Source organism: Nyctereutes procyonoides, unplaced genomic scaffold, assembly GCF_905146905.1.
Source record: "Nyctereutes procyonoides isolate TBG_1078 unplaced genomic scaffold, NYPRO_anot_genome, whole genome shotgun sequence".
Taxonomy (NCBI): domain Eukaryota; kingdom Metazoa; phylum Chordata; class Mammalia; order Carnivora; family Canidae; genus Nyctereutes; species Nyctereutes procyonoides.
The window spans coordinates 56,965,913-56,981,628 of record NW_026575121.1 but is presented as its reverse complement, the minus strand read 5'-3'; positions in this window follow the sequence as shown (position 1 = coordinate 56,981,628).

Genomic DNA, 15,716 nt, shown 5'->3' with positions numbered 1-15,716 from the left:
ATGCATGGAAAAATTACATTATTTTTATTTATAAGCTGCTTTTCTCTGGCCCATGAGTCACTGTGTAATTTAGACTGTCCAGTCTTGGGGATGCCTGGGTGGCGCAGCGGTTTGGCACCTGCCTTTGGCCCAGGGTGCGATCCTGGAGACCCGGGATCGAATCCCACATCGGGCTCCCGGTGCATGGAGCCTGCTTCTCCCTCTGCCTGTGTCTCTGCCTCTCTCTCTCTCTCTCTCTCTGTGTGACTATCATAAATAACTAAAAAAAAAATTAGACTGTCCAGTCTAAACTGTCCTTAATGAAGGCAATAAAATGGTTTGCAAAAACCTCAGGAAACCAGGTATAATACAATATGCTTTTTTCTCTAGATATGAAGTATAAATTATGACATAAATACAGTTTTATACTTCCACTGTATGAATGTCTTTAAATTTCAAAATAGCTCTTAATCTCACCTAATATGATGTTTTCCTGTTACTGCAAACAATCTAACCTGTAGACTTACATAACAGTATTATATTTAACTCAGCATCAGTCTGGATCACATATTTGTCCATGACATACTGGGGTAAATCTGGGGTGGCCAGCCTTGTTAATGCATAAACCTGAGCTGTGGGATTTAGCTTTGTCAAATTCCATGGAATACCATGTGTGAACTTAAGTGTAAAGTAAAGGAGACATTGCATATCAATGTCATTTTTTTTAGATTTATTTATTTTTTTTGGGGGGGAGGGTGAGGAAGAGACAGAAGGACCAAGGAAGAGAGAGAATCTCCAATAGACTCCCTGCTGAGTGTGGAGCAGATGCAGCACTCCATCCCAGGAATCTGAGATCATAATCTGAGCCAAAATCAAGAGTCAGAGGCTCAACTAACTAAACCACTGAGGTTCCTGGAAACATGGATTATTTAATAAGTAGTTTGGAGATACTATGTAGTCATCTAGAAAAAAATAGTTTGTAACCCTCACTGCTTAAACCAAACATATTTCATACAAACCAGATATTTAAAAGTCAAAAAAAAAAGGGATACCTGGTGTTTCTTGATTTGGCTCAGGTCATGATGGAGACCCAAGTCAGGCTCCACTCTCAGTGGGGAGTCGGCTTGAGAGTCTTTCCCTCTCCCCCATCCCCCCCGCTTACTAAACTGTCTCTCTCTCAAGCATTTAAAAAATAAAAATTAAAAAATAAAAGTAAGAAAACAAAGCCATATAAATAATACAAATTTAGGGGAAGAGTATTTTACATATTGAAAACAAAAACAAAATAGAAGCCAGCGAAGAAAAGATCGCTAAATTTAATTTACAAAATTCATAAAAATAATCTGCAGTAAGTACTATAAGTCAGTAGAAGGAGGTGACCAAGAAGGGGAAATATTTGTAATGAAATAGTAGAAAAATGACTTTTTTCTTTATGATATGAAGAGTTTCTACAAGAAAGACTATCATCTATGTAAGAAATAACAAATATGACTTTATTTTAAAATGTTCAAAACCACAAAAATATAGCTTAAGCAAAACAGATGTTAAACTTATAAAAAGATAGATTGCTCATGGCAAACAAAGACATACTAAAAAAACAAGAACAAAAAAACAAAGACATACTAAAGTATATTTTTCTTTTTGCTATAAAATTTACAAACCAAAACGTTGATATTTTGTTTCAATAAGAATGTGAGAAAACATATTCTTATGGTTTTTTAATTCAAATATTTATATCATGTACATATTAATCTTCTATTGGGGCAAGTGGCAATACCTGTCAAAATTAAAAATTCAAGTATGTTCTGCCCAAGTTATTCAGTTTCCAGGGATTTACTTTACAGGTGTTGTTACACATACACAGAAGACATATTTACAAGGATAGTTACTGTAAAGTTACACTATGTTGGAGAGGAAATAAATGTTAAGAGACGTTTGATTTCATAAGTGTACATTAGCCCATGAGAACATGAAACTCTGATATGCATAGAAATACCTTTTCCAGTCACCTGGGTGGCTCAGTCAGTTAAGCATCCAACTTTCATCTCAGCTCAGGTCTTTATCTCAGGATCATGAGTTCAATCCCCATGTTGGGCTCCACAAGCAGTGTGGAGTCTACTTAAAAAAGGCCTTTTCTTTTCTAAGAGTTTCTCTGTTTTTCTACTGACTATATCTCAGGAAGTTGCAGGGCACTGAGGGAATTCTTTTACCATTTATATATTTTTTTAAATATTTGATTTTTGTATTCATAAGAGACACATAGAGACAGGCAGAGACACAGGTAGAGGGAGAAGCAGATGCCCTGTGGGAAGCCTGATGTGGGACTCGATTCCAGGGCCCCAGGATCATGACCTGAGCCAAAGGCAGATGCTCAACCACTGAGCCACCCAGGTGTCCCACCATTCATATTTTTTTAAGGGAGATATAGACTAGGGTGCTCATACAGGTTTCCCCCCAATATCCAAAAATAGAGTGTTCCCATGAAAACGTCTTTAAGCTCCACATGAAGTGAAGAAACAATTACCATTAATTAATACAGAAACATTTTTGAGCATTCCCAGGCCCCAAAAGCTCACCTTTCTTAGACTTTTCTGAGACCTTAGGACACATCTTGCTAACACAAGCACAGAATAAATCAAGATAAGGCCCAGATGCTCACAGATAACATTTCAGAGCTCTGGTGGCTGGATGAGGAGATGCTGAATTTGCAAGGCAAGGAGTGGGCAGGGCTGCCCTAGCTGCTCCAGGTACATGCTGCCTCCATAGCACCCTGTAAAACCAGTGCTGACTGCTCTTTCTGCTTTTCACCTTTTCTTGTTAGAGTGAAAATCCTCTTCGAATTTCTTATGGTTGGCAAAAACAGGTTTTTCATAAAAGCAAAGTGGCATAATGCGAACTTTTGGAAGGTTGGAGGTAACTGTACAAGATATCTCATCTCTTGGAGATCACACAGGAACTGTCTTCCCTACAGAAGGCAAATGAGAGTCTACATAGACAGAAGTGAGATAGAGATTTTCTCTTTTCTTTATACTCATTTGTGCCTTCCAAATGTTGACTGTGTTGATGTATTATCTATTAAAAATTATATCTGATCTATTGAAGGAAGGGCCAACAAGTGAACCTGTTCACGACAATAACTATTATCACCACAGCCCTTAGCATTTTCCAATATTTATGCCATGTCACTGCTCAGGGATGTAAAAAATATTGTTGCCTTACCTATGTGACTGTGCAGTAACCATCTTGCTGATAGGAAAACTAACACCATTTTTTATGTTTATTTTGGTATTGAAAAACTATAGCATATTTGGTTATTCGATATATAGAAATAAAATATCTTAAAATGTTTTTGTTTATTGAAAAAAACCATGAAAATAAATGCCAATTTAATCATATAGAAATTTTGTTGCAGTCAAGAGATGCCATTTAATTGTCACAGGCTAGATTAAGAAGACTTGACTATTTTCCTGATACATTTTTACACTGATTAAATTTACCTGGCATTCATGTTTGGCATTGAAAACCAAGCTATATTCAAACTATGTTTTGTGTTTGTTTTTCAAGAATAATCACTAATTCTAAAAACCTTGTCTAATCATTCAATTTCTCATTCTGCTGCTTCATTATTGGTATATAGAAATGCAACAGATTTGTGTACATTGATTTTGTATCCTGTGACTTTACTGAATTCATGTATCAGTTCTAGAAGTTTTTTTGATGGTGTTTTTCAGGTTTTCTACAGAGTACCATGTTATCTGCAAATAGTGAAGGTTGAACTTCTTCCTTGCCAATTTAGATGCCTTTTATTTCTTGTCGTTGTTTGATTACCGTAGCTAGGACTTCTAGTACTACGTTAAGTAACAGTGATGAAAGTGGACACCCCTGTCTTGCTCCTGACCTTAGAGGGAAAGCTCTCAATTTTTCCTCTTTGAGAGTGATATTAGCTATGGGTTTTTCATATATGGTCCTGATTATGTTGAAGTATGTTCCATCTAAAGCTGCTTTCTTGAGGTTTTTATTATAATTGGCTCTTACACTTGGACAAATGCTTTTTTTGCATCTATTGAAATGATTATTGGTTCTTGTCCTTTCTTTTATTAATGCAATATATCACATTGATTGATTTGCAAATATTGAACCATCTTTGCAACCCAGGAATAAATCCCACTTGATCATGGTGAATGATTTTTTTAATACACTGTTGGATTCAGTTTGCCAGTATTTTATGGGGAAGTTTTGCATCCACGTTCATCAGGGATATTGGTCTGTAGTTCTCTCAAAAGTTAAAAGTAGAACAACCCTACAATCCAGCAATTGCACTACTGGACATTGACCCAAAGAATACAAAAATACTATTCAAACGGATATGTGCACTCCTATGTTTGTTGCAGTATTACCTACAAAAGCCGAATAATGGAACCAGCCCAAGCGTCCATCCGCTGATGAATGGATAAAGAAAATGTGGTATATATACAATGGAATATTGGTCACAAAAAAGAATGAAATCTTGCCATTTGCAATGACATGGATGGAGCCAGAGAGTATTATCCTAGGTGAAATAAGGCAGTTGATTTCACTCATATGTGGAATTTAATAAACAAACAAGTAAGGAAAAAAGAGAGAGAAAAAAAAAACAAGAAAGTACTCTCAACTGTAGAGAGCAAACCGATGGTTATCAGAGGGGAGGTGGGAATTAAGGAGGGCCCTTGTTGTTACGAGCACTGGGTGATATCTGAAAGTGATGAATCACTATATTGTGCACCTGAAACTAATATTACACTGTATGTTAACTAACTGGAATTTAAATAAAAAACTTAAAAGAAGGAAAACCTGTCTAACCACAACAGCGACCCACCATTTTATTTCCTTGTTATTATTGCAATGACAGTGACCACATTTGGATATTGGTCCTTTTATTGTAAATATAGATTGAAAGATAAGATCTGGCTAATCCAAAACGGATACTCTAGATTAAATGGAAAATTAAAGCACGCAGTCATTGCCAAGTATACTGGGCTCCATTCAGCAGTGCTACTTTTCTCTACTCCACAAAACTGGAGGACAGGCTTGGAGAAGATGCAGTTTTCTCCTTCACAATGTATCTCAGAATGACTGTTCTCCATGCATCTCAGGCTGTAATGTAAATTTATTAATTGAAAGAGCTTCACCTTTTGTATTGGAAATCCCAATGCAAAATCAATTTAAACTTTTCTCAGTAGAAAAACTTGGTCATGTATTTCTTGCAATATCATCTCCTAAGGATAAGTTCATTAGAAGATAATCAGCAAAATACTTTTTAGACAATCTGTTAACAGCCAGACATAATGCTTGCCTCGGTAGTAGCAGCTGCCAGCCTCATGATTCACTGAGCAGGACAATAAATTTCAACCTATTTGATTTGGTTAATTAGTGTAAATGAGATCACTGTAGGAGCAGTTGCTAATTATCAGTTACCATCAAATACCTGATGGGAGAGGTGGAGATGATATGCATAATTTTAATCATATTCATTTACTTGAACATAGTGAGAGTAATCCAGTTCTCAGTTAGCATTGCTCTTTAAAGTGAAATCCCATATATATGGCTGGATGGATGGGCAAGGATGGTCATCATAATATTGTTTGCAACAGAAAAAAATTAGAAACAATCTGAATGGTTATATAAATAGAATGTTTCATATGCGATTATGGTAGGCAGCCATTAAATTACTGAGGAAGGAAATTTAATGGCATGCAATGTTTGAAATATACATACAGTATACATTTTAAAGTATATTTTAAATGCATAGAAAAGATATAACCTCACAGATCTTGTATCAAAATAAGACCCTCAAATATATGTAAGTGTAGTTGTTGTGACTATCTTTTTTTCTTCTTTGTATTTTTCTTAGTTTTCTATTACTTTTGTACTGAGGGGAGAATTCTAGTGAAATGAAATTAGTATGAAATTAAAAATGAAATACTGAGAACTGAAATTGAACATTGAAATCAGAGATCTTATTTTTCTCTCTGACTGGAATTCATAAGACATGTTCATTTTTTTTCCTCTTGGCTAATTTAATTTTTCAGGTATCTATTCCTGCATGTAGTTCACAAGTTTTTACTTAGTGGGAAGACAGGAGTTATGTTTGATTTGAATCCTAAACTGGTAGGGCCAATCCAGCTCTGATGGACTTGGCTGTGTTGCTGACACCACACAGGGACCACAGGATCTCAAGCTGGTGTGCTGGTCCTACCTCCAGATAGCCTCACAGCTCTGAGTCCCGGTCACCAGACGCAGCCATGTGAGAATGTACCTCGTGGACACATTTTTTTCCCACTTTCTTTAGACAAATAACTGATTTTGTGGGGTTTCTTAAAAGATTTTATTTATTTATTCATGAGAGACACACACACACACACACACAGAGAGAGAGAGAGAGAGGCAGAGACACAGACAGAGGGAGAAGCAGGCTCCATGCAGGGAGCCCGATGTGGGACTTGATCCTGGAACTCCAGGATCACGCCCTGAGTGGAAGGCAGGCACTAAACCACTGAGCCACCCAGGGATCCCCATGAACTGATTTTGTAGTACAATAATACCAGAGAAAAGATAAGAAATAGAAATTCACCAGGCTCCTGTCAATGACAGGAACCATAAATCAGGAAGCTAGGAATATGTATCATAGGCCATTATAGACACCTGGGTGGCACAGTCGGTTAGGCGACTGACGCTTGGTTTCAGCTCAGGTCATGATCTCAGGGTGGTGAGTTCAAGCCCCACAGTGGGCTTCATGCTTAGCATGGGGTCTGCTTGACACTCTCTCTCTCTCTCTCCCTCTGCTCCTCCCCCTGCTCATATGCTCATATCTCTCCCTCTCTCTAAGTAAATAAATAAAAATTTTAAAAGAAATATAGTATAAGAGAATCACAGGACTCTAGATTTCTTCAGGCCTGTCTTGGGAACTTTTAGGATGAGCTTAAGGACTGGATATGGCTTAGCACTTTTATGTGAATAGAACATCAACTCACAAGTAGTGCATATAGAAGGACCACAAATAAAAGGAGAGAAAGATCAAGTAGAAAACATAATGGTCTGGTCCTGAGAAACCATAGGACGTTACTTCCTGGTCACAGATGTCTCTGGGCTCATCAGTATGTCCCTCAGCTTTCACCACTGCCACTGCTTCATCACTCATTATGCTTGCATTTCTCAACATGAAACCTTTGTTCTTTTTTTTTTTTTTTGAAAACTTTGTTCTAATCAACAGGCTTCCCACTGGCCCATCACTCTTTAATAAATGATTTCTACAAAGAAGACAGGAAAGATATATGCCTTATTGTTATTTATAGCCTCACCTGGGTTCACAGAGATCTCGGAGCACCACTGGCCCCCTCTCTGTCTCTGAATGTTCACCGTATTTGAGTGGGCCATTCCCACCTATACCTGTCCTTCAGCCTCCTCTAACCCCTCCCTCTCTGAAATCCTACTGTGTTTTTAGCCCAAACCAAACAAACTCATACTTCTCTCTGTTTTACTATAGTTATAGTAGTGTTTAGTAGGTCATTCAGGGAATTGCAAAATCTTACCAACATTTTCAGGGGATTTTTCCCACTTCAGTTATAATTCATAGAGATCCATAGCAAATACCTACTGGTTAGCTGATCAGATATTATTGTACTATTTTACTTTTATACTTATACTTTATCCAAGTCGTGTAAAATAAATAGGAAATAAAAATAAATAAAACAAGAAATAGACTGTTATAGTGCTGCAGACTTGGCAAATAAATAAACAATATTTTGTAGGATTGCTGATGAGTAATTTATGGAATTGACACTTTTTAGTACAGATGTAGAAAAATAAAAACTAACCCCCTGGTGGAGCAATGATGTCTAATTTCAAAGGCAAATATATCTATATCTATCTATCTATATAATACAGATATATCTGGGCTAACAAGGAATTGACATAGGGAGGTACTGAAGTTAACTTTAGAACTTATTCAAAAACTAATCACAGAAAATAGATGGTTTATGATTGGAGTAGGGCCTGAGAATTGTTGATGGCAGGAAGCACCTGCTACCAGTTTTAAATTGTGTCAGTGCAGTGGTTGCATGCTGGACTCTGAGTAGTATTGCTGGCAGGATGACTCTGGGCTGTTAATTCTGCTAGCTTTGAGCTGAACTCCACTTCTAGGTAGAATCGTGATGATAACAGGCTTCTCTCAAGGGATTGTGGTGAAGATTAGATTAATAACTGTAAAGGACTTAAAACAGCTGCTTGGCACCAGGGACAGATACATTTTTGTGGGGGCCTAAAGCTTATAGAATTTTCCATCTCTTCTATAAGAAGATTTTTTTTTAAGTTTATTTATCCAAGCAATCTCTACACCCAATGTGTGGCTTTAATTCACAACCCCAAGATAGAGTCAACATGCTTTTTTAACTAAGCCAGCCATGCCCCCCTTAAGAACTTAATACAGAATTAGACATGACATCAAGTGATATCATTAGGAAAGGCAGAGTAACGTGCTTCAAAAGTCCTCTCTTCCATAAAGCAACAAGAATACTGGCAAAACTTGTTAAAGCCAAAGTAGACTTTGTACCCTTAAAGACTGTGTTAAGTGATTGGTGTCATGACTTAACGTTTCTTTGACTAAGAAAGTAAAGAGAGATATTGAAGGCAATGGAACCTGAAATTGAAGGCTGGAGGCTCTTGGAGAATGGGCTGGAAGAGAGAATTTTGGAGGATGCATGTCAGCTTTGGAGTTGGGGAGGGATATATGTGTGAGTAGCAACTTTCCCTGTCCTGCTCATGGGTGCATGTGAATAGGTGCAGCCCAGGTCCTCAAGTAGAATGAAAACATCATTTCATAGATTTGAAGTAGTTTTGTTTATGTTCTACCACAGGAAGAAATGGAGGGTCAGGGTGAAATCTTGCCTTACTGTGTGAGCAGAGGAAAAGAGTAATGTTATGGTAGAGAAACCTGGCAGACAATGCCTCAGTCAGGTGAGGAAGAGCACGATCATCAGTGAGAAGCTGTGTTGATAGCAGGTACCCTGGATACGATGTGATGAGAATAGCACTTTACTTCTCTGCTCTTGCTCCCCAAATCCCATGACCCAAATCTAATCCAAGAAAAACATAAGGAACATTTCCAAAATGTTCAGCAAAATAGCAGCTGGTAGTCCCAAAAGCTGTCCATGTCAACAAAAACAAAGAAGTCTGAGAAACTCAGAGTCAGAGGAGCCTAAAGGGATGTGGTAACTAAATGTCATATGCCCTGATGGGACCCTGGAGCAGAAAAAGCATATTTGGTAACTTCAAATAAACTGTAGACTTTAGTTGATAATAATGCATCAACATTGACTCATTCATTACTTGTGACAAATGTGCTATACTTACGTAAGATGTTAACAGTATGGGAAACTGGGTTGTGGGCTTTGGAGAAACCCTCTGAGCTATCTTTGCACCATTTCATAAATCTAAAACTATCCTAAAATAAAAATGTTTATTTAAAAAAATGCCTTAGAGAACATTGTTAGTTGATGGAGAAACTGAGATTCAGACTCGTGCTCTTTGCATCATACGAAGGCACTCTATTGGCTTTCCAGGGCTGCCAACACAAAATCCCCCAAACTTGATGACTCAAGCAACAGAAAGTTATTCTCTCACAGTTCTAGAGCCTAGGAGCCCAACATCAAGGTGTAGACGAGTTTGGTTTCTCCTGAAGCCTCTCTCCATGGCTGGCGGATGCGATGTCCTCGCATGGTCTTTCCTCAGTACACCATCCCTGGCGTCCTCTGTGTGCAAAGTTCCTCTTCCTATAAGGACATAAGTCATATTGGATTCGGGCCTGCTCTGACAGCCTCATTTTACCTAAATCACCTTTTTAAAGATCCTGTCTCAAATATAGTCACATTCTCAGGTCCTGGAGGTTAGGACTTCAAAATAGGAATTTTGAAGGTGAGTCACAATTCAGCCCATACAGGTACTATTCATTTGGGGGGATAAAACCATGTCTATTTAAGAACTATTTTATGTATGTTTCCATTTTAGATTTAGGGCATTTACTCTGGGCAGATGTACTGTGTGAAAATCTAGGTTGGAGCTGCAAATACCTGCTTTTTGTGAGCATTTGTCCCAAATCTACAAACCCCAATTTTTTTTTCTCCCTTCATTCTGCCTGCCTGTCATGTCTTGCTTTGTATTTTATTCTCACCTGGCATCTCTTCTCACCCGACCCTAATGTACTTGAGGATGTACTTGTCTCCTGACGGAGCTCTCTTCTCTTGGAGGCTTGTGTTACAAAACAAAAAAAAAAAAAAAAAACAAAAAAAAAATTAACTCCCTGAAAAAAACCAACATGTACCAGCACTTTTAAAGAAATATCTAGAAAGTCCCATGACATTTTTATGATAACCTTTTCCCTCCTTCTTCTAGGTCTGAGTGCCAATCTCAAGATTCACAATCTCTCATCTTTAGAGCTATCTAGAGGTAATAAATGGGTGGATTTTTTTCCTGCTCTAACTCTTTGAAAATTATAGCTGCTTGAAAGTGTTTTATAGGAAGTATAAAAAGGTCAAAAGACTTAAAGTAGCCAATAATAATTTGGACTCAGGAATGTTTTGATTAAGCTTTTAAATTATGTTATATAAATAAATTATATGGGTTCGAATGAGCTGTAAGATTTCCCTAAACATCTAAAGAATTTTCAAAGAGAGAGGATGTCTATAATTAAAGTAGTAAATCTTTAAATAAGCAGTAAATTATGCAGAAGCTCTTGAAGCATTTACGGGAAATAAAAGACGAGGCAGAGTTAGGGTGTAAATAGGTATATATATATATATATATGTACAATTATTTATATATATATGTATATATGTTTTTTGGTTTTGGATTGGTGTGTTTCTGAAACACTGACTATACTAAATATTTTTAATACTATAAATATATTACACATGAGGTGACTAAATAGATTAATATGTTATAATCATAAGGTTCTAAGGAGGCTTAGCAATTATTTAAGTTCTTACTCTTAATTTAACAATAGGAATATTGAGACCTAGAGAGAAGGTATACATTTCTTGATACTAACAAACATATGTACAAACCTAAAGGTGGAGCAGCCCTCGTGGCGCAGCGGTTTAGCGCCGCCTGCAGCACAGGGCGTGATCCTGGAGTCCGGGGATGGAGTCCCACATTGGGGTCCCTGCATGGAGCCTGCTTCTCCCTCTGCCTGTGTCTCTGCCTCTCTTTCTGCGTGTGTCTCTATGAATAAATAAACAAAATCTTAAAAAAAAAAAAAAACCTAAAGGCATTCCATCTCATGAATGCAATAGACCAGTTGTTGTCGAAAACTGACCTTTGTGATCCCAAGCCAAAACATAACACAGAGCCAGAACTTGGGGATAAAGAGGAACAGGAAGGACAGTTTTATGACCTTGCAAGGCAGAGGAGGCTGCAGCGGGCTGATGCCTTCCAAACTGCCCACTGGGGTAAGAGGCTGAAGGTTTTATAGGAAAATGCAGGACCTGGGCAGTTTCAATAGTGCTGCCAGCTGCGTTCCCCACCTCTTCAAGATGGTCTCATGACCATGGCTGCTGCCAGCATCCAAGTCTTGCTACTAAGTATGGATACTGGGTTCGTACAACAAATGATTGTACAGAAAAACAAGTGAAGGAGAGAGGGAGGTGTCAAGAATGAGGAAGAGAAAAATGTGTTCACAGTGAAGCCTTGCTGAAGCATGAACGTGTCCATCTCAATTTCCACCCACCTTTACATCTCTATAGTGGGTTTCGAAGTGAAATGAAGAGAGATGCAAAGAAAGTCAAGTTGAAATGTGACCAGTTTTACAGAGGAAAGAAGTCGATGTAAATATTCCAGTCCTTCCTACCCCTCCATGCAAATACACAGACATGCCCTGATTCCATGATGTTGTTTTGCTTGCTGAAAAATTTTTAAAGATTTTATTTATTTATTTATTTATTTATTTATTTATTTATTTGAGAGAGAGAGCACACAAGCAAAGGGAGGAGCAGAGAGAAAGGGTCAAGCAGACTCATGATGAACAGGAAGCTGGATGCTGGCTGGATCCCAAGACACTGAGATCATGATCTGAGCTGAAATCAAGAGTTGGACGCTTGACTGAGCCACCCAGGCACCCCTACTCACCGATATTAACTCTCTATGGGAGACTCAAGATGGATGCATATTCCTTGACACTTCCTGTGGCAAAGAAGGGGCTCTTTCTCCTTCCTTGGAACCTGGGCTGGCCCTTCATAGTCTGGACAAAGAGAATATGGTGGAAGTGATGCCACACTAGTTCCATGGCTCTCTTTTAGGCAGGCTGGCAGCTTGTACCCTGATTCCTGAGTCCTGAACCAGCCTGTAAGATGTGCAGTTGCCCTGCTGAAGAGACCACCTAGAGGGACCCTGAAACCCAGGAATGGGAGAGCTACCCAGCTGAGCTCAGTCCTACAGACACATGAGTGCAGACCCCTGCTGACCTCAGGCAGTACCAGTCTGAACTCCCAGCCCATGAAACCATGGAATAGAGTGATATTACTGCTATCTAAAGGCACCAAGTTCTGAGAGAGTTTGTCTGAGAGATAACTCTATTACACTTTGATTTAAATTTAGGAACCGCTACAACATTAATTTCAGGAAATGATTGTATTTTAATACATAATATAATAACTTAGCTAAGTATATTAAGATAAGTCGAAACATAATTAAGAAATACTCATGCCTGGAAAATTTGATCAGAGGCCATCGTGTACCTATTAATGAGTACAGGCACAGGTCATTCTTGCTTTTAAAATTGTGGAAATAATTGTACTCCAGATCCTGCCAAAATTGTGGTCCAGAGTGTAGAGCCACCAGCCTCACCTGGGAGCTTTCTGGAAATGTGGGGTTTCTGGACCTGCCCCTGCATCAGAAGTTGCATTTTAACAGCTTTAGCTGGCTGGGTGATTTGCATGTAATGCAAATGGTGTGATTTGCATGTAAATCTCTTAAACTAAACACTGAGAAGCACTAGTCTAAATAGTTTTATTAGAAGGAATGGGAATTTATTTTTATATATTTTAAAGATTTTATTTATTCATGAGAGAGAGAGAAGCAGAGACATAGGCAGAGGGAGAAGCAGGCTTCCTGTGGGGAGCCCGATGTGGGACTCGATCCCAGGACCCTGGGATCATCACCTGAGCTGAAGGCAGATGCTCAACCACTGAGCCACCCAGGTGCCCCAGAAGGAATGGGAATTTATGCAAATAAATGTGGGAGGAACATTCTTAATTTTATTGCGGAGCACCCCTTTCTCTGGAATGTTTGCACGATGGTTAAATCTAAAGGCAAGATTGTTCACATCTACTCTGCTCTTCCTCAATGGCAATGGATGCTAGGTCTGGGTTACTCTTTTCTTCTAACATCTCGTTGCTATTTTTTTTTAATTTTTTATTTATTTATGATAGTCACACACACACACACACAGAGAGAGAGAGAGAGAGAGGCAGAGACACAGGCAGAGGGAGAAGCAGGCTCCATGCACCGGGAGCCCGACGTGGGATTCGATCCCGGGTCTCCAGGATCGTGCCCTGGGCCAAAGGCAGGCGCCAAACCGCTGCCCCACCCAGGGATCCCTCGTTGCTATTTTTAAAGGCAGAATTTCTTCAAACCACAAATATTCAAGAATAGGAAAGTATACTTTAAAATTGGGCCATGGGGATCCCTGGGTGGCGCAGCGGTTTAGCGCCTGCCTTTGGCCCAGGGCGCGATCCTGGAGACCCGGGATCGAGTCCCATGTAGGGCTCCGGTGCATGGAGCTTGTTTCTCTCTCTGCCTGTGTCTTTGCCTCTCTCTCTCTCTGTGTGTGTGACTATCATAAATAAATAAAAAAAAAGAATAAAAAAAATATAAAATTGGGCCATGTATCATATATATACTTAAGCTATGCCTTAATTATATGAATAAAACATATAAACCCTCTTATCAGTTCTTTGAAAATAAAGATTTTATAGGATAGGCTAGGGAAGAAACAGATCCAACAGAAATAGTATTACAAATGGAGTAATTAAAACCGTTCTGATTTTATGGTGCTGGGAGAAGATGCAGCAAATCTGGAAGGCATCTAGAGAAGAGTAACTCAATTTATTAATACGATAAGGTGACTTCTGGCAAAACTGGTAATCTATTTGCATACCCAGCTCAAGAGGACCTGGTCAGGTCGCCCAGGGCATTTTCTTGACATTGGTCCACTGCTGCCACCTACTGGTCAGAAGTGAATTTTCCTCTGTTGGCCTTGTTTGTTTTTTGTTTTGTTTTGGTCTCTTTTTCTTTCTTTCTTTCTTTCTTTCTTTCTTTCTTTCTTTCTTTCTTTCTTTCTTTCTTTCTTTCTTTCTTTCTTTCTTTCTTTCTTTCTCTTTCTTTATTTCTTTCTTTTCTTTCTTTTTTTCTTTCTTTCCTTCCTTCCTTCCTTCTTTCTTTTCTTTCTTTCCTTTCTTCTTTTCTTTCTTCCTTTCCTTCTTTTTTTCTCTTCTTTCTTTCTTTCCTTTCCTTTCTTTCTTTCTTTCTTTCTTTCTTTCTTTCTTTCTTCTTTCTTTCTTTCTTGATTTTATTTATTTATTTGGGGGAGAGAGAGAAAGAGAGAGAGCATGAGTGGGAGGAGGAACAGAGGGAGAGGGAGAAGCTGACTCCCCACTGAGCAGGGAGCCGGATGCGGGGCTCCATCCCAGGACCCTGAGATCATGATCTGAGCCCAAGGCAGATGCTTCACCAACTGAGCCACCCATGTGCCCCTGGCCTTTCTGTTTTAATATTAATTGGTTTATATGTTTGTTTTTTATTAATTCAGGAGATATAAATTAAGGCCTCTTCGAGGGTGGGCTCTGGTGATACAGCAATAGGACAGTGTGCTTGCTTTAGTTTGGTTCAATCAAATGTCAGGACCAGGCCATGACATCCAAGGAGTATGGAGTGACCCAGGATGAAAGGGAGCCCATGGGAAAGATATCAAATCCAGTCTTGGAGGTCAGGGAAGGATTTTCAAAAAGAAGTACAAAGAAATGGTTCTAATTTGTGGTTCTGGATTCAGGACGTGTAGGATGGAAGTCCCCCTTGTTACTCTGGGGAAAAGACTTAGCCTCTGTCTGTCTCAACTTTCTTATCCTGGAATTGGCCTCAGAGAGCTGCTGGGAAAGAAGAAAGAAAGGACAAATAAAGAGCTGAGAAATGTGCCCAGTCAGGAGTAAGTGACCAAGAATATTAAATATTAGCCTTGTTCAATCATATTCTTCCCAGTCTCAGGGCACACAGTAGCAGCAGTTTAAAAATATGCCCACTGGCTTCACCATACCGAGAAGGCATGTGTGGGCAGGTGCGGTTTCCTGAGATAAGCAGGTTAGTGGGGTTGGAGGCTTCAGCTCACCTGGCCAGTGTGCCTGTGTCACCACCGGCAGGCCAGCTGATTCCTCTTCTAGATCAGGGTGATGTTTTTGGTTTGGGTTTTTTTTTTGTTGTTGTTGTTGTTTGGTTTTTTTTTTTTTTTTTTTGAGAACAAGATTTTGTTTTGTTTTGTCTTTTTCCATATTTTTCTCACCTTTGTGTGCAGACTAAATATTTCTGTTTCTTTTCTTCCAAACTTACGCTGATTCCACAACATGTTATCTGGTTCCTGGATCACTTATTGCCTGGATACTGTCCTGAGTCAATGACACTGAAAAATTAGATCTCTACGCATTGCCTGTTACAGACCT